Source organism: Pectinophora gossypiella, chromosome 9 (assembly GCF_024362695.1).
Source record: "Pectinophora gossypiella chromosome 9, ilPecGoss1.1, whole genome shotgun sequence".
NCBI lineage: Eukaryota > Metazoa > Arthropoda > Insecta > Lepidoptera > Gelechiidae > Pectinophora > Pectinophora gossypiella.
In genome coordinates, this window is record NC_065412.1 from 9,695,076 (window position 1) to 9,711,957 (window position 16,882).

Sequence of the window (16,882 nt, forward strand, 5' to 3'; positions counted from 1 at the left end):
GCATTATTATGTATACACTTTGGTACCATGTCACTTTAACTTTTTTGACAAATTGAACTGTAAGTCTCACTAAATGTCAAATATGTTAGTGCGACAGAGTCCTAAAGTGGGTACATTATATGACTATACAACCAGTTGTACCAAGTGTTTGTACCACGAGTCACAAAGGGTATTAAGGCACTTAAACCAAGACAGTAGGCCTGGTCAACTTACTAATTACGTAATCACTGAGACCAGCTCATCAATGGAAACTACAGCGGCCTTCCTTTCCCAACCTTTAGCTAATTCACCAGTTGTGATTCCACGCATGCGCCAAATCCGATAATCGCCTATTTCAATCTTCTAGCTCGTACTGTTCACAACACTTGAATTTATACTGCCTGATATCTCAACACGACTTATTTCCTAAGCAAACATGTAACGATTTCTAATTAGTACTTTTATTTGACAAGTTTACGATTGTTTTTAATTCTACGCAGTTTAAGAACTAGTTTTGAATGAGTTTATGGAGACGTGATGGAACGTAAAATTGGCTTTTGTGTAAAATAACTACTTAGAATAGAACGATGGACAATTGGGTAGTTTTCTAGGTCAAAGATAAATTATAAAATTCTGATTACTAAATGAAGACAAATTTCATCATCATCACAGGCCTTTACATCTTTATCAGATGATTCAAACAGCGACAAATCTAAAGGTGACTAAAACGTTTTCCATTTTCAATTTAACTTATTTATGTATTTGAATGAAGAAAAACGTAACAATACAATAAACGTGACATTTTGTCACGTTTTTCTATGACGTCACAAGTTGCTTATTTATACAAATTAAAGTAAAAAGGAACTGAGTTAACTAGTTGAAAACTACCCTATTGTGACAGGCCAAGTCAGTGAGGTATAAGTAGATAACATAATATACATTAATGGGTCAAGTAGTTAATGCTATACATTAAAAAAAAAACAATCAACTTATTTAATTGTATACAGTTTTCGATTCGCAGCCTATTGAAGATAACATACATTCAAAATTTATGCAGTTGTATACACGCCACCTCACCAGCTCTGCGCGGCGCGGTTTGCCGTGCAGAGTCTGCTGGTGCCTTTATGTTGGTTACGCAACCAACAAGTTAGTAGATATCAATTGCATACATTTTGTTGTCCTAGTCACAGTGTTCTACGATTCGATCTTGACATACTTCTCATCCTTCTTCTATAGATAGATAGATAGATAGATAAAATACAAATATATAATAAAAATAATATATATAATATATATTCATCAATCGTTTCAAACACGCAAAAAAAAAAAAAGGTTCTGAGTAGACCGTATTGAACTTTTTAGTTAGTACATCGCTTATAAATAATAAAATCAGTTAAAATATGCACCAATATTTTTATTATTTTTTTTTTTGACGTGACTTATTGTAGATTTGCTGCAGATGGCATTAACTACTTGGCTGGACAAATGGGGAGCGCTGAAGGCTTTCACCCGGTACAACGTTTAAGACAACAGGCCTGAGGGTGCCCAGTTGGGCGCGAACCTCGGCTCAGGGCGTCGTCTGAGAGGAAAAATATTTGAAAGAATTAATCGACCCTAGTGGGTCGACAGCGATAAACGCTGAATGAGGGAAATCGTCGACCACGCCGGCGAGGTCGGTATCGGGGACCTGAAGTGTTTGGTGTCGCGAGCTGATTGGCTGCCTCTATGGCTAGAGTAATCGGGTCGTCGGGATCGTATATTACGTCCTTCGGACGCCGATACTTTTCAGTACCGTCCCTAAGCGGAATGTACTCGGAAGCCGCAACTACCAGGGGATTTGGGTGGTGCGGAGCAGAATCGAAAAAACGTTTGGAAGCTAATTTGAGCCATTGGGCAATGGTTGGCAGACCTAGGTCAATGTGCAGATTTTCATTGCGAAGGAACCACGGAGCTCCCGTGGCTTTCCGCATGAAACGATTTTGTATTACCTGTAGACGGTGAACACCAATATTATGTCTAAAGATGATTGTATGTACACAGTTAAGTAATATTTTTTCTAAATAAAAATAGTGGACGTAAGCAAAAAAGCTGCAAAGTTAAAGAGGGAGGGGGCCGGTCATGTTTGCAGAATGCAACATGATAGGTGGGCAAAAGCTATCACGGAGTAGACACCTCTTGGACACAGACGTAAAGGCAGACCCAGGATGTGATGGAAAGACGACTTGGACGCGTTTGTGACGGATTGCAGAAAGATGAGGACATGTAAAAGTGGAAGCTCAGAGGTGAGGCTTTTACCAGCAGTTGGACAATCCACCTACATACCAGGACATACCCAGGTTTTCCCTTGTCAGCCCTAGGAACAACCTTTTTACCGCTTTCGTAATAATATTATTTTTCATCAGCTCCACATGCATTATAATACAAACAGTATTATAGAACATTATGAGAAATCTATTTATGCATTATTTTATATAATTTTAAAATTTCTATACCAACAAGACACGCCAGGAAACGCTGCAGCAATTAATTCAAATCAAGCTGGATGATGTAAACAGCTGTAAATTACGGCTTTAAACGTCTATAAAATAAATTAACGCCGGCCGATTGACGCTTTTATAGCCATGATAAAACTGTTGTATGTGTTTCTTGACGCAACGTCGTTTGATTGATACAAGAAGTAACATTTCTTGTTTAAAAACAGACAGACAGATACAACATGTCTGTATGTGTACACCATCGCTATCGATACCAATGGCCTGGCTTGTCGCTCACTAGAAGATAATTTGCAGTCGCACTAACCGTTCTAAGGTGGATATTGTCCCCGATTCCTGCAGACACCTCCTAATTTTATCTTAAGTTATACCCGTCATTTTCTTATCCGCCGAAAAGGAAAGGGTTGGATGATTGTCAACAAATTAATTTTAAAACCAATGAATAACCCGGGCGATTAAAATAGGCACCTCGCTGGTATGCAATCCGTTTGACGTGCTGTCTACTTAACTCGGTCGGGTTATTGGCCGATGTAAAATTTTTAGACGGTTGTTTTAGATTTCTGCTTAAAATTGACGTGTTTTACATAAATTTTATGCCTGTCAATTACCCGTCCCTTTCTTTTTCAGCGAATAAGAAAATGACAGGTGTAACTGAAAATAAAATTAGATGGCGTCTGCAGGAATTAGCACCAATAACTACTAAAATATGTTAACTTCTTGGCCGGAAAAATAGGGAGCGTTGAGGGCTTACCGTACAAAATTAAAGACAGAAAACAATCGCGTCCCACACAAGACATTGTGTAGATAAAAGATTTAGGACTGAAGAATAAAGTAGACGTCCATTAAATGTTTATATCGGGTGTAAAAATCTTCAGTTTAAATGCACTTTTATGAACTTCTTGTCTTGATGTTGGGTAGGATTACACAGTGGCCACACTGAAGGGTTTATCGTTCTATCTATTCCCTCTGCGAGTACGCCAGGGCATGATAATTTGATAACAGTACCTTTATTTTTCGGTAGCACAAAATAGCGTTGTAAGCGTCGTTATTTTTAGGTAGCAGAATAATTTGATAACAGTACCTACCTTTATTTTTCGGTAGCTCAAAATAGGGTAAGTATTGTTATTTTTAGGTAGCAGAAAATAGCGGTCATTATTTTAAGATATCGTAATTTAAAAATATGATGTCATTATGAGTCATTTTAAATATAATTCGTGATTTAAGCCATGGTCCACGGTCCACGCATTATCAGTGTCATTTCCCATTCCTTTCCCATATTATGGACTATCGTCGGCCATATTTTGGCCTGTTATCGTATAGTTACATCGTACTGCTTTCAGTCAAGCTGTCATCCCACCACACTGTCCAAAATTACATCTATAAGTTTGTTTTTTTCCTTTAAACTGTAAGCTAACAATTTATATGTATCAGATGGGCATCACATCATCTCTTCAAAAGATAAAAGTGTTGAATGTAATTGTATGAAAGGTCATTCAGGGTGTTTATCTGATGGTTATCATTTAAATTAGAGGTGTTGACGTTATTTTATCGGAAGATACCGGTAGCTTTCCAAAGAAATATGTGTAGTAGGTATATTTGTAATCTTATCATATCATCAGAGTGGGAAACACATTTTTACTTTAACCAAGTTAAATAAAAGTACTTTTTACCAGCCCACACCACCCAATACAAGACAAGGTCTTTCTCCCTTTCCTCCATATCAACTTTCTCTTTCGAAGATTTCGAGTGTGCATCCAACAGCACACCATTTGTTTCGCGTTTGGCCACGACACCTCAAGCTTGACATTTGGCGCCAAGTATATGGTCTTCTTTGCCCATAGTGCTTTCGGCATCCGGATGCAGGACCCCGATACCGACCCCGCCGGCGTGCTCGACGATTTCCCTCAATCAGCGCTTATCGCTATCGACCCTCTAGGGTCGATTAATTCTTTCAAATATTTTTCCTCTCAGACGATGCCCTGAGCCGAGGTTCGCGCCAACTGGGCACCCTCAGGCCTGTTGTCTTAAACGTTGTACCGGGTGAGAGCCTTCAGCGCTCCCAATTTGTCCGGCCAAGTTGTTAATGCCATCTGCGGCAAATCTACAATAAGTCATGTCAAAAAAAAGAAAAATAAAAAGACATCCGGATAACATGGCCAATTCTATCCTACTTCAGACCACCAGTCTTCTGAGCAACGTCAGTGATCTTCGTTATGAAATTACTCACTTATTATTTAATGTTACTGTACTTATTATTATTTAGTATTTTTTCTGCTTTTGAATTGTATGTTATTGACAAGTCCAGATTTTTGTAGAATTGACTGACTTTTTAATTCGTTCGAAAAACAACCCAAATACTTTTTTTTTGGGTTTATATTTACAAGTGGTCCTTTATCAATTTATGACCCTTTAAAAATGACCTTTTAGGCATATTAGGCTTCCAAGGTATGGGGTTCGATTCGAACTTGAAAATGGAGTTGTTGGCTCTGAAAAATGTTTCTAAACACGTAGAACTCCTTTTCAATACCTATTTCATTTCCCTTGTTCCCACGTCTCGTCAAAGGTCTCACATAGTTCGTTGCTGTATAATTTTCACATCCAATTGGACGTGCTGTCGTCAGCCTATAGGCATTTGAAGGTTTCCATGTCGTATCTCTTGTTCTATTTTCGTTTCTATGCTGCGTATGTTTGATTTAAGTTAATGTAAATATATAGGGCTCCTCTCTATCAACCGGAAGGGGTATGTTATACTCCATCACACTGCTCCACTGCAGGTTGGTGGAGGTTTTTGGTCTTGTAGTGCCTAACGCCTTGTAACGCCTTGTTGTGCTTTCTCTTGTGCCTTTCGAAGCACGGAATCGTCTTATTTTTTCGGAAAGTCAGGTAATTCAGCCTTCAATATCCTAGCCAAAGAAAGGACAATCTCTCACAAGTGATTTGGACTATGTCTCCAATGGGAATTGAACCATCACATCGGGAGCTCAACGCTCTAACCACAGAGGTTGTTATATAAAGAACTTTTATTGAGTTTAAATGAGCTAAGTAAGCAAAATAAAATAGGAAGAAAGAAAGTTTGAAAAAGTAACTTGAACAAGACCCATTTTTACATCGACTTCTGTAAACTAACCTTCACAAATTTCTCCATTCAGACTCAAATCACGACTGTATCAAGCTATAGCATGTCCCCGCTTCACAATACGAGTTTAATCAACAGATTAACTTGCAAAGCCGCGCGGTGTCGTTCACTTTATTTCTTTATTTATTCGCGGCCAATAAGGCCTACATTCAAATAGTTCATTAGTGAACGTACGACACAACTGGCCCTTTATATGCGCGGTCGGTTAGCGTGCTTTATTTGACTGCCGGTTGATGAAAATGTTTGAGGTATACAGCCCTATGAGGTGACGAGCAAACACTGTGCATGTAAACACTGTATTTTCTTACTGTACTTTGTGCAAGTACATACCTAGTTTGTCAAAAAATCTGAGTACACTCTACTATGTTACTGCAGATTGAACTGCAGATTGGTAAAAGCTTTTGAGTTACCTAATGGCTAAGGAAATTGACTAATGTCAATCTAGACTTGTTTTTTTTATAACTAAGTTCCAGAATTTACCTTTACAATTAATAAAAGGCGAGTGACGTTATTGCTTTAGATTATAGAAACACAAATGCCACCAAACGATAACTCATACAGGAGTTGATCGATCGCGGTATTTTAATTGATATTTATAAATTTCAGCTGCAAATTTTCAAAAAGTGAACAAATACATATATTTTAGGCCATCTTTCAAGTTCAACCAATATATCTATGGACTGCAATTTAACGTCTCTTTCTTATTAAGTCAATACTACAAGCACTTAAAAGTTTGATGCACTTCCTAGCAGTGTGTATGTATGTTTGGACAGCAAATCACTGCGTGACGTGGTTATATACGAGCGTTCGCAATGGGAACGGAAAATAGTTTTACAATTTCGTGAGCTGCAAGGTTTCGTTTTACACTAGCACCGTTCTACGAGTTGACTTGGAAAAACTATTGAAATATTTTGTTGGGTTTAAAGTTACAATTTTCAAGTGGATGTGTAATTCTTGCCCAAATATGGACAACAGCTCAAACTAATATATCAATTAAAAATATTCTGAAGTGAATACGTATAGTTACGGATATCCAGAGGGATGGTTATGCTTTTCGCTTTCCTTAGCCCTATAAAATGGGATTTACATATTAGGTGATTAAAACAGAGAAGGCATTTCCCCGATACCGACCCCGCCGGCGTGGTCGACGATTTCCCTCATTCAGCGCTTATCGCTATCGACCCACTAGGGTCGATTAATTCTTTCAAATATTTTTCCTCTCAGACGACGCCCTGAGCCGAGGTTCGCGCCCAACTGGGCACCCTCAGGCCTGTTGTCTTAAACGTTGTACCGGGTGAGAGCCTTCAGCGCTCCCCATTTGTCCGGCCAAGTAGTTAATGCCATCTGCGGCAAATCTACAATAAGTCACGTCAAAAAATAAAAAAAAAATAATAAAAAAAAAATAAAAAAAAAGAGAAGGCATTTCATTAGCATAAGGTAACGGGATTGGCGTTTTATTTACCGAAGCGAAAAACATTTTGGCTAAGTCGTTTAGATTATGTTGGTCAGGCCTCCAGTATATTATATTTTTCTACGCATACAACCCGACGAACCAACCCACTCAACCTTAATCTACACAATCAAGCAATATACATTCTAATCACACACCGTAGTAGTGCCATGTAGTTACATCCACGAGCGATAAATCTATCTATTAAATGTTATTCGTCACACAGCATGACAAAACTGATATATCGCGGCCATTATAGACATTATCTACGTGATGGTTATTGTAAAACGATATAAATAGAAGTATTATATCGGATAGACTTCCGTGATTAAATAATGAATGTTTTGATTCTAACTATTTTTGTATTGCCTTAAAATAATTTGATAGTACGTGTACCAAATTGTAATATGTGAAGACAGTGTGATGGACAAATAGTTCTTAAGTACATAATATGTATTTATAGATTAGAATTAATTGTGTTTGATAGTGTGTTGATAAAGGTTGCTTATTTTGGCATAATAAACACATCTTATGTTAGGCAATTCTTACATGACACATATCTATACGAGATCCGCCTTGTTGCGCGGTGCACAGCTACCAAATCCGTGTAGTATGAGAATCGCCTAAACTCAGCGTTCCAAGACCAAGTACATAACGCTATACTAGGCAAAACTCTTCCAAAAAATCTCTTTGACTTTCCAGGCTACGTTCCCTAAAAATAATATAGGGTGTTAGTGAGATCGCAACGAAAACTGAAGAACGATTTAAACCATGATTCTGAGTCGATATTAAGGGTGGTATTGTAAGTGCAAGACGGCACTCATTTAAGAGCTGTCGAACTAAAATTGGGTTAAGTTTGTGTGCACCCGAACGGGCACCAATGTATTTAATTTCATTTTTATTAATAATATTAATTTTATTTTATTTATTAGGACATTGATAATTTTATTTTTTGTTGATTTTATATAGTTTAATTTCACTTTAATTTTAATAATGGAATCTAATCTAATGTACTTATAATTAGGGATGAATATTAATAACCTAATCTCAGCTGAGACTGCCCCAAAGATCATGCTTAAGTCCCTGTTTTTATATAAGAACTGTCACATCGACATTATCTTGAGGGCAGTCTCGAAGCTGAGATTAGTTTATTAATACCACCGTAAGTGGAAATATTGTTAAGTACCTATATTCCTTCTCTTTATTTTGTAATTGTAATTGTGCCTGGGTTTAATAAAACGAGTCATCATTTATACCCAAAACAAAGATCCATGAAATTAGAAGGTTAAACGAAGGAAAATCTTTACAGCGCCTCTATATTGTTTTTGAGGAACGCAGCTTGGAAAGTCCCTCCAAACCCAATCCTAAATTGCAAGCAAACCGAAATAAATCAGCAATGTGCATAGCGATAAATAAGTATAGCTACGGAACGGCGCACAAGTCAGTCACTCACTAGTGATGGGTTGCGTTAAAAATAATGTCGATAAATTCTACCGAGATCAAAGCGCGGACAAATCGCCGGGGCGCGACCGCCCAGAGTATGAAGCAAACGCTTTATTGGATGTGGTAAATAGCCCGTTAATGATTTACTCTTTCGAAGACAATAAAAAACGGGTTTTTGTAGACTATTATTTGGTTTTTAAGTAATTACCATTACTAAGTAGATTTTTTTAGTGAAAATAGTTTAGGCAGCCTAGTTTCATGATGTTAGCCTGTCCCTTAAATGGGCGAAAGAAAAATCGTATTATTGAAATGTATCGTATTATTGTAATATTTATGCCTACCTGTTCAGTGTCTCGAGATATTCCTCCAAAATTGTGTGTGCATATAATAAGTTCTAGGTGGAAAAGTACCATTCAATCATCAAAAATCTCTTCTTAAAGTGAAACTGAATGATGTGATGCTTAGGTGTGTGGTTCACAAGATTTGTTATTTTGGTGTACTTAAACTGATTCCTTTCGGAATCTTTGCGGATATCGTGGAGCCGTCCACATCTCACTGAGGAATTCATGTCCAAAATGGAACATCCACCATTTGCGTATCTTCAAACATCTGTCCACGTGATTTACTCGCCGCGGCGCGAGGGCGGGAGGCACTCGACTAATAAAAAACACCCCGTCGCCTCCTGACTGATGCGACAATTAATTTAATCCCATTTCTCTGCGTCTTCCCGGCGCTCAGGGCTGTCGTTGGGAAGATTTCTGAGTGATGGAATTTTTTAAAGGTTGGCAAATCAAATACCTATCCTCTTCGTCATATCTATCTTTTTTATTTATTTATTTATTAATTAATCACTTACAGCTATGCAAATTATAACATTTAGTTAGGACATAATTAGACAAAAGTAAAACAGTACTTATGTGTAGGCCAATTACAAGTGAACATAACATTCATCATAAAAAAACAACAACATCTAGTCTGTTGAGACTAACTTCTCAGCAGCTAAAAATTCACTATTAATTACATTACTATATTGTATTATTGCACTAGTTGGTACAAAAAACAAATAAACTATACTAATCTAACATTTCGATGATATAGGTGCAAATTATATTATATTCTATGGTTTAATTTGCTATTCTGGTGAAAGTATTGACGATATTGCACCGGATAATTCTCTATATCCTTGATGAATAATATGAGTATTTTAGCAATTGTCTCATTCCTCATTGGTTACAAAACGTGGACTTTAACTTTTTTGTTCAAAATCAAACGGAATGAAACGAAATACATAAAGTGTCGTACCTATAAAACAAAATAATTTCTACGATTGTAAGTTATTCAAATTTAAATTGCTTTTATATTTCGGCTTTGAGTGGGTTTACTATACACCTCTGCCTACCCCTTTGAGGATACAGGCGTGATGTATGTTATGTTATGATACTTCTTATATTCAGCATGTTCTAACTTTATTACTTATAATAACTTCTGAAAGAACTTCAAACCACCCACGCACATTCAACGACAAAAAAAATCCAATGATGAATCCCCGCCATATTCTTGCGACAGCCCTTGGAGGCGCGAGAAGCAGACATCAGCACGGCAGGCGGCTATTAAACAAGACTAATTGAGCGATAAATTCACAGGACGGGAGAGCCGATGTAAAAACGAATGAGAGAAAAATCCTAGTTGAAGGAATATTGAAAGCGCACTGCGTGGAATTGATTACTGTCAATTAGGACTGCCACTCACTCTACGCCAGATGCTAACTCGATAGGTATCGAGCCGTTTGCTAGGGGATGTTTTCTACGTGTTTGTACTGATAAGTCGTCTTCTGTATATTTGGAGATAGCTTTTGAGGTTTAATAGGGTGGCGTGTACGATTTTGTTGGGGTCTTGTCGGCATTTTTAATTAAATGCTCTGACAAGAAGTTGTTCGATACACATCATAGTAGCGTATGCAAATAATCCAGAATTGATTTTGAGTTAATATCTGTCAATATTAACTCAAATAATATATTGAATATTTAATCCTTTAGACTAACAACAAGAGAATCAAGGTCCTACACTGTATTTCATTCTTTGTAGAATGTTACTTTGTTTTATTTTTCAAGCCGTAAGCTAGAGCGATAGGATAGTCCTTACAAAGTAACTACTTTGACCATTTGTAACCTATATAAGACTTCGTAGTTGAGAGCAGACATAAACTGCAGCTTGAGAAATAAATTTAGACTGCAACTTAGTTGTTACTCCATAAAGTAACCTAACCAGTTCAGCCAACTTATCATCTTCAAGCAAAAATAGCCGACCATTTTTATTTCATTACTCATTCGCGTCTCATTAGAGTGTTCAAAGCCACGTCCCATTACACTTATTAGACTCGACACAGACTTATTTCCACAAATAATTCCTCCCGGCGAACATATTACCCGGGTCGTTATACACTACAAAGCGACAATACCTTTTCAACCTTTCCGTATGAACATGACTGATTGCTTTTTGAGGCCAACAAAGAGCAGTGAACACAAACATTCTGCACAATAATTTGTCTTCTCACCCGCATCGCTGGCTAACAAACCTAACATTTCATGATCCATTCCCTTCTTTCTTCGAACGTGGAGGCAAGACATCTTTATTTTGCCGGCATTGGAATTTCAGCTAAGCGATGTGGTAATGTGAGCAAGACTAGTGTGAACTATAGTGGTGTCCGCCTCGTGTCGCCGGGAGCCTTGTCGATTAATAACGTTTACAAGACGAAAGCCGCTGAGCTGTCGCGATGCGTTCCAGAAATAAAAAGCTCAAACGATAACTCAGCTGGGGATTCTATGTTGGCCATGCTTTCAAGATTTGTTGTCTTTCTTTGCGTTGAAGTTATGATGTTTGGTATGTGAGAACAAACCCTATCGAGTTTATGGTAGATAAGTATTTCACTAGTAAGCATTGTTTATTGCGACGATTATTTAATATTTTAGCATTTCCAAATGATATTATTTTTTTAGGCAGTCTCTAAATGACGTGTTCTTTTTTAAATTTATTTCGAAAACAACTCTGATTTTCATGGCAACTTGATTTAGTAACGGTTTAAGTAAAATTATTCATAGAGGATACATAAGTATGTATCCTCTATGATATTTTTTTTGACTATTCTAATCTGACATCTAAGTAGATGTCAGATTAGAATAGTCAAAAAAAATATCATAATAAGAAAAAAACAGTCTTTCATAGTGTACGTCTATTCATAGTTCACATAATTTGTACATCGTGGCCACATTATCCGGCCGCGTGAAATATACAGCGTACGACTAATAGGCGGGACGGCGTTAAGGAGCACATAAATTAGGTGTGTTGTGACGCGCCGGACGCACCGCCATCTGTTTGTCGATATGTCATGGCGCAGCACTAGTGAGGGAGGAACTCTACTGAGTTGATAATACATTTTTTACCTGAAAAAAAAAAAAAAAAACAAAACAAGCGTTTGTAAACCAATTGCCCTTACTTAAGTTTATGCATTTGCATAATATTTTCAGTCTTCTTTTCGTGTGGGTGACCAACTTCATCATTGTCTGAAGCGAAAACAGGCTACATTAACCTTTGTAGATATTACTAAACTAGATCTGGTGTTGGTGACGGTAAATACATTGAATCGAAGTTGTATTTGTAATTATATCTCTAATTGTCTATAAAGTCAATAATAATGATTTAAAGACGGCTCTACTACTACGTTCAAATCAGGGATATGAGATTCCCGATATACTTGCAATAATGTTGAAATATCGGGAGTCTCGTAACTATCCCTATGTAAAAACTCGGTATTATGTGTTTTAATTATGATAATAACCAAGTAAACCTCAATAAATAATAAATTAATAATGATTTAGACGTTCATCAGTTTCAAGACAACTTTAAACCAGTCTTGAAACTAACCCCAGTTCAACAGCTCTAGATACATAATTTCTTTAAAAGAATTGTTATTTTCGATTCCAAAGCCCCCTCGACGATAAGTTCGCGACATTTGCTCCTACAGACGTTACAGTTTTTTCAGTGTCTTAATTGCCTCTATATATCTTGTCCCGCGGTTTGTCCCGCACTATTCCAAAACATGTTGAAAGAGACGAAGAAGCGATTAAAATAATAGCTCGGCTGAGCCTGAAAAATAGCTCAGTGGAAACGATAAAAACGTAACTTTATGTTGTGTGGAGTCATAAATAAAGATTCTCTCCGTTGGTTAATCGTGCTCGGCGCGCCTTCTATATGTTATTGTCAAATAATTTAAGAAATAGAGGATTAATTTAATTTAAACACTTTGTTACGAGCTTTACCGTCGAACGGCCGTTTATTTCGGGACCTATTATTCTTTCGAACGTATTCATTTTGTCTCGTGTTGATTTTACAAAATTTACGTAAACTGTCTGGTTTCAACGAGTTTTACGAGGTTCTTTTGTTGACAGAATTTATTGTGCAGTTTATTAAAATAGGTAACAAAGTGAGGGAAATAAGTTTATATTTAAACGTGCGTTTCGTTCGTGATCAAATCGATTGAATTTAATAACTGACTTTTTGTTCTTACATAAACTTTCATACGATTTCAATTTTGCATTTTACTCACATCATATTACATAACATAAGCTCATGACTATAGCCCAATTGGGGTACTCAGAGATACAAGTGCCTATACCTCAGCGAGCTTATTAGACCAACGTGATACTTACCACTGCCCTATTTTTCCCTAAAAAGTAGCATGGAGAGTATTTTACAGAAATGCTGCACCGACAAGAGCGTGGCTCTTAAATTGATGATGATGATACTTACATCAAATCAAATATACTTTATTGCACACAACATATAAAACAAATTTACACAAATGGACGAAAGATACAGCACAATATGGTACATCATAATACGGTGGTGGGTTACATCACATAATTATAACAATTTGTATCTGGCAATCAGGAAAAAACTGCACAACACGATTATTGTAATGGTTAATCAATCATTATTGTCTACGTCGCCTTTTATCTGAAAAGTGTCCAAAACAAACAGGGTGGTGGTATTACTTCTACCTTCAGGAAAAGCGAAACAAATTACCAAACGTCGGTACTATTACAACCCACATGCTTTTATAATTAGACCTTACAAATCACAGATCCATTAGCAATGTGTTCAGGCGACAAGACAAACGACTCGTCGACGGAGAGGTAACAATTATCCTCAATCCCGGAGAAGGTCCCGGAACGTCCCAGAACGACGTCCCGGAGTGACGTCCCGGAGTTTACGGGAGACGGATGGTCCGCACTAGATCGATGTGGGGAAACCGTTTGATGTGGTGTTCTGAATTTAAAATGTTTATTTTATTATTACTATTAGTTCGAAATTGAATTGCGAGAATAAAGTTGTTGATAGTTTTGATGTAGCCTCTGAAGTGGTGTGAGTGGTACGGATGGTGTTTTCATAATTCTTGGTACTTTTTCTATACATATAGCACCTAATCGTGTAGGTAGTTCGTATACATATACGTAAGTTTACTTCATAGAAATAATATCTTCGCCAGTACCTACCTATTTATACAAACTTTAGAGGTGGAATTTTCAGTTTAGATTGTTCAGGCATAGTCAACGTAAAGGACGCAAAAGCTATAATTTTGAAAGTCCTTGGTCTACATCCCGCGGACCTACACCAAGAATAGATACGTATTAAAAATACAAAGCTTAAGACAACTAAGTAACTATTTTCTACACTCCAACCCAGGATGACCTTTCAATAACTGAAAACAGCTGTCAACGCTAACTTACAAACACATTTACCGTCCAAATTGACTGCGACAAAAGATTATAGCTCTTATGTATTCGCTTTACGGCCATCTGTCAGCAGGGGTGACGTTGTCAAATACTGCAATAAAGTTGGCAGTAGGATCGTATGTCACAGCGAGAGACAGGGAGCGATTCTGGTACAAGTATTTAGTATACACATTGAGGATCAATTGAGTAGTATCCTAGGTCAAAAATAAAGTCTGAAATTCTGATTACTAAATGAAAACAGACCTAAAACTGACAAAAAATGTTTCTATTGTATTTATTTCATGAATTTAAATCAGATAAACGCCGTGTTGCTCTATCGATAGGACAAAAGTCCTATCCTGTCCTGTTCTGTCCTTTGTCCTGTGCTTTCTTCATTGAATAATCTAAATAATTAATACGAAGTTAATTCATCATTTCATTACTCATCATCGAGAAAAAAAGTACATAAGACATGGTTGTATGGGCATAGAGTCTTTGCCTTGTCGGGGAAACCCAAAAAACAAAAAAAAGGTCTATGGAAAATCGTTATAATAAGTCCGACATTTTATCTCGTTTTCGATGACGTTACAGTGTGCTTTTTATACTTTGTAACAGTAATTTCGTATTTTGACGTTATTGTGTTTGTAGTGTGTACCTCCACACCTATGTTATATACATATCTGTGTTATGTCATATCCAACGATAGACAATAAACGACCGTCTTAGAAAACACACGTCTCTTATTTAACTCCACAACTCCGGCGTCCCACAGTGCATGTTGTAAATGTAGCACTGTCTCGTTTGATATTTCAGCCCGTGAAAAAACAGTCCGGAACAGAATCACGTCCGCGGGGGCTGCCAATTGTAATGAAACTGTAAAATGTTGCGGAGTACAGCCGCTGTCACTCGCGGGATCAACAAAAAATAATTAATGGACCGACTAATGAATACGCCGTCTGTTTACCGCCACTTCATACCGAGTGCACACAAAGTCTGGATGGATTTTGAAATGTCTTTAAATTTGACATAAGCTCACGATTACAATCCCAATTAGGGTAGTCAGAATTGGGTTTAAAATGGCCACATCGAAGCAATTTATCTAAGAAAGTAATATTGCAATTTGACATTTTCGCACATAAAAGTAAGTGCGCAATGCAAACAAATGTCAAATAGCAATATTGTTATTTTAACCCCCCCTGTATTATAATTATACTATCATTATGTTTTATGTAGATCGTTATAAGTTATATTGCATTATTTACTTATACCTGTATTGCACCGTCCCTGACTCCAGTATGTAGCACGTTGCTTCACCCTAAGGTTGCCTGGAAGAAATTGCTATTTAGCAATATGGCTGCCGATTGTGCTTTTCTTGTCATTTTTGTAATAGTTTTTAGCGATGTGTGCAATAAAGCGTTTTTGTATTGTATTGTAATATCCTTACAGTGCGGTAAAAAGTAAAATTATCTATGGCTTTCGACTGCAGGAACCTTGTTTTGTGTACAAATGAGTCACAACATTACGTATAATGGCATAGCTGGTAACTAAAAGTGACGTGGGCGTCGCCGCATCGGTGCGATATCGCAGCGGGTAGCCTTTGTACTGAATAACACGATCTATGTGCCATCGCATCGACAAACTCATCGTGTGGCTTTGAAACAATTTATTTAGAAGACAGTTTATCTATTATGGAGGAGGTAGTCTCTAACCGACTGAGTAAATGAAGCTTGCCGCTGTCTGTGTTTCTCCTTCGTTATAACCTTGGAATCTTCAAGCCAGTGGTAGCTTTTTTTTGACGTGACTTTTCCTAAGATGGCATTAACTACTTGGCCGGAGCCTGTGGTAGCAAACACACTAATTTGTTACGTATACTAAACATAAGCGAGATTGTGGTCAAATGTGTATTTATTCTTCGTACGCGCTCAATATCTATGGCAATGGGGGACTTTTCAGGCTACGCTACGTTCCCAAAAAATATAGATGGCGCTGTTCAGATTGATCGTAATAATTAGATATTTTCTCATTATTCCGGGTACAAATTATTCAAAATTTCTTGGGGAACGTAGCCTGGAAAGTAGAACGTAGTCCATCATTTCAACAAAAATAAAGACCTTCAAAAAATACGAACTTTTCTGCAGACGCTACTAGTCTCCCGGGTAGAGTTAGCCCTGATTTATTCGGCCCATTTCCGCCCGTTGTTTAGCGTCGCCGAATTAACCGACGATTCACGTTACCAACATAACCGACTCACTCATTAGTGCTGCCAACATAACAATGTTGAATGTTAGGGCTGGTACTGTCGTTCTGACACTTGGGGATGTTAGATCCACGACGCCTGACATGAAGAGAATAGATAAATTCTTAGGTGGTCTTAAACAATATCCTGCTTATAATATACATAATATTCAGTTTATTATTACTTATTTGTCATAAAATTAATATTATAAATAGGTGAATCTTGCGTTCCACGATTAGGTACAACATTCGCATTAGCAAGACTATCATTAACTAATTAACTTAGACTATCCATAAACTTTGACTATCGAGAAACTCGACCGCATTAATAAATTAGTCTTTGTTTGTTTTCTAAATTTTAGCCTTCTAAGACATC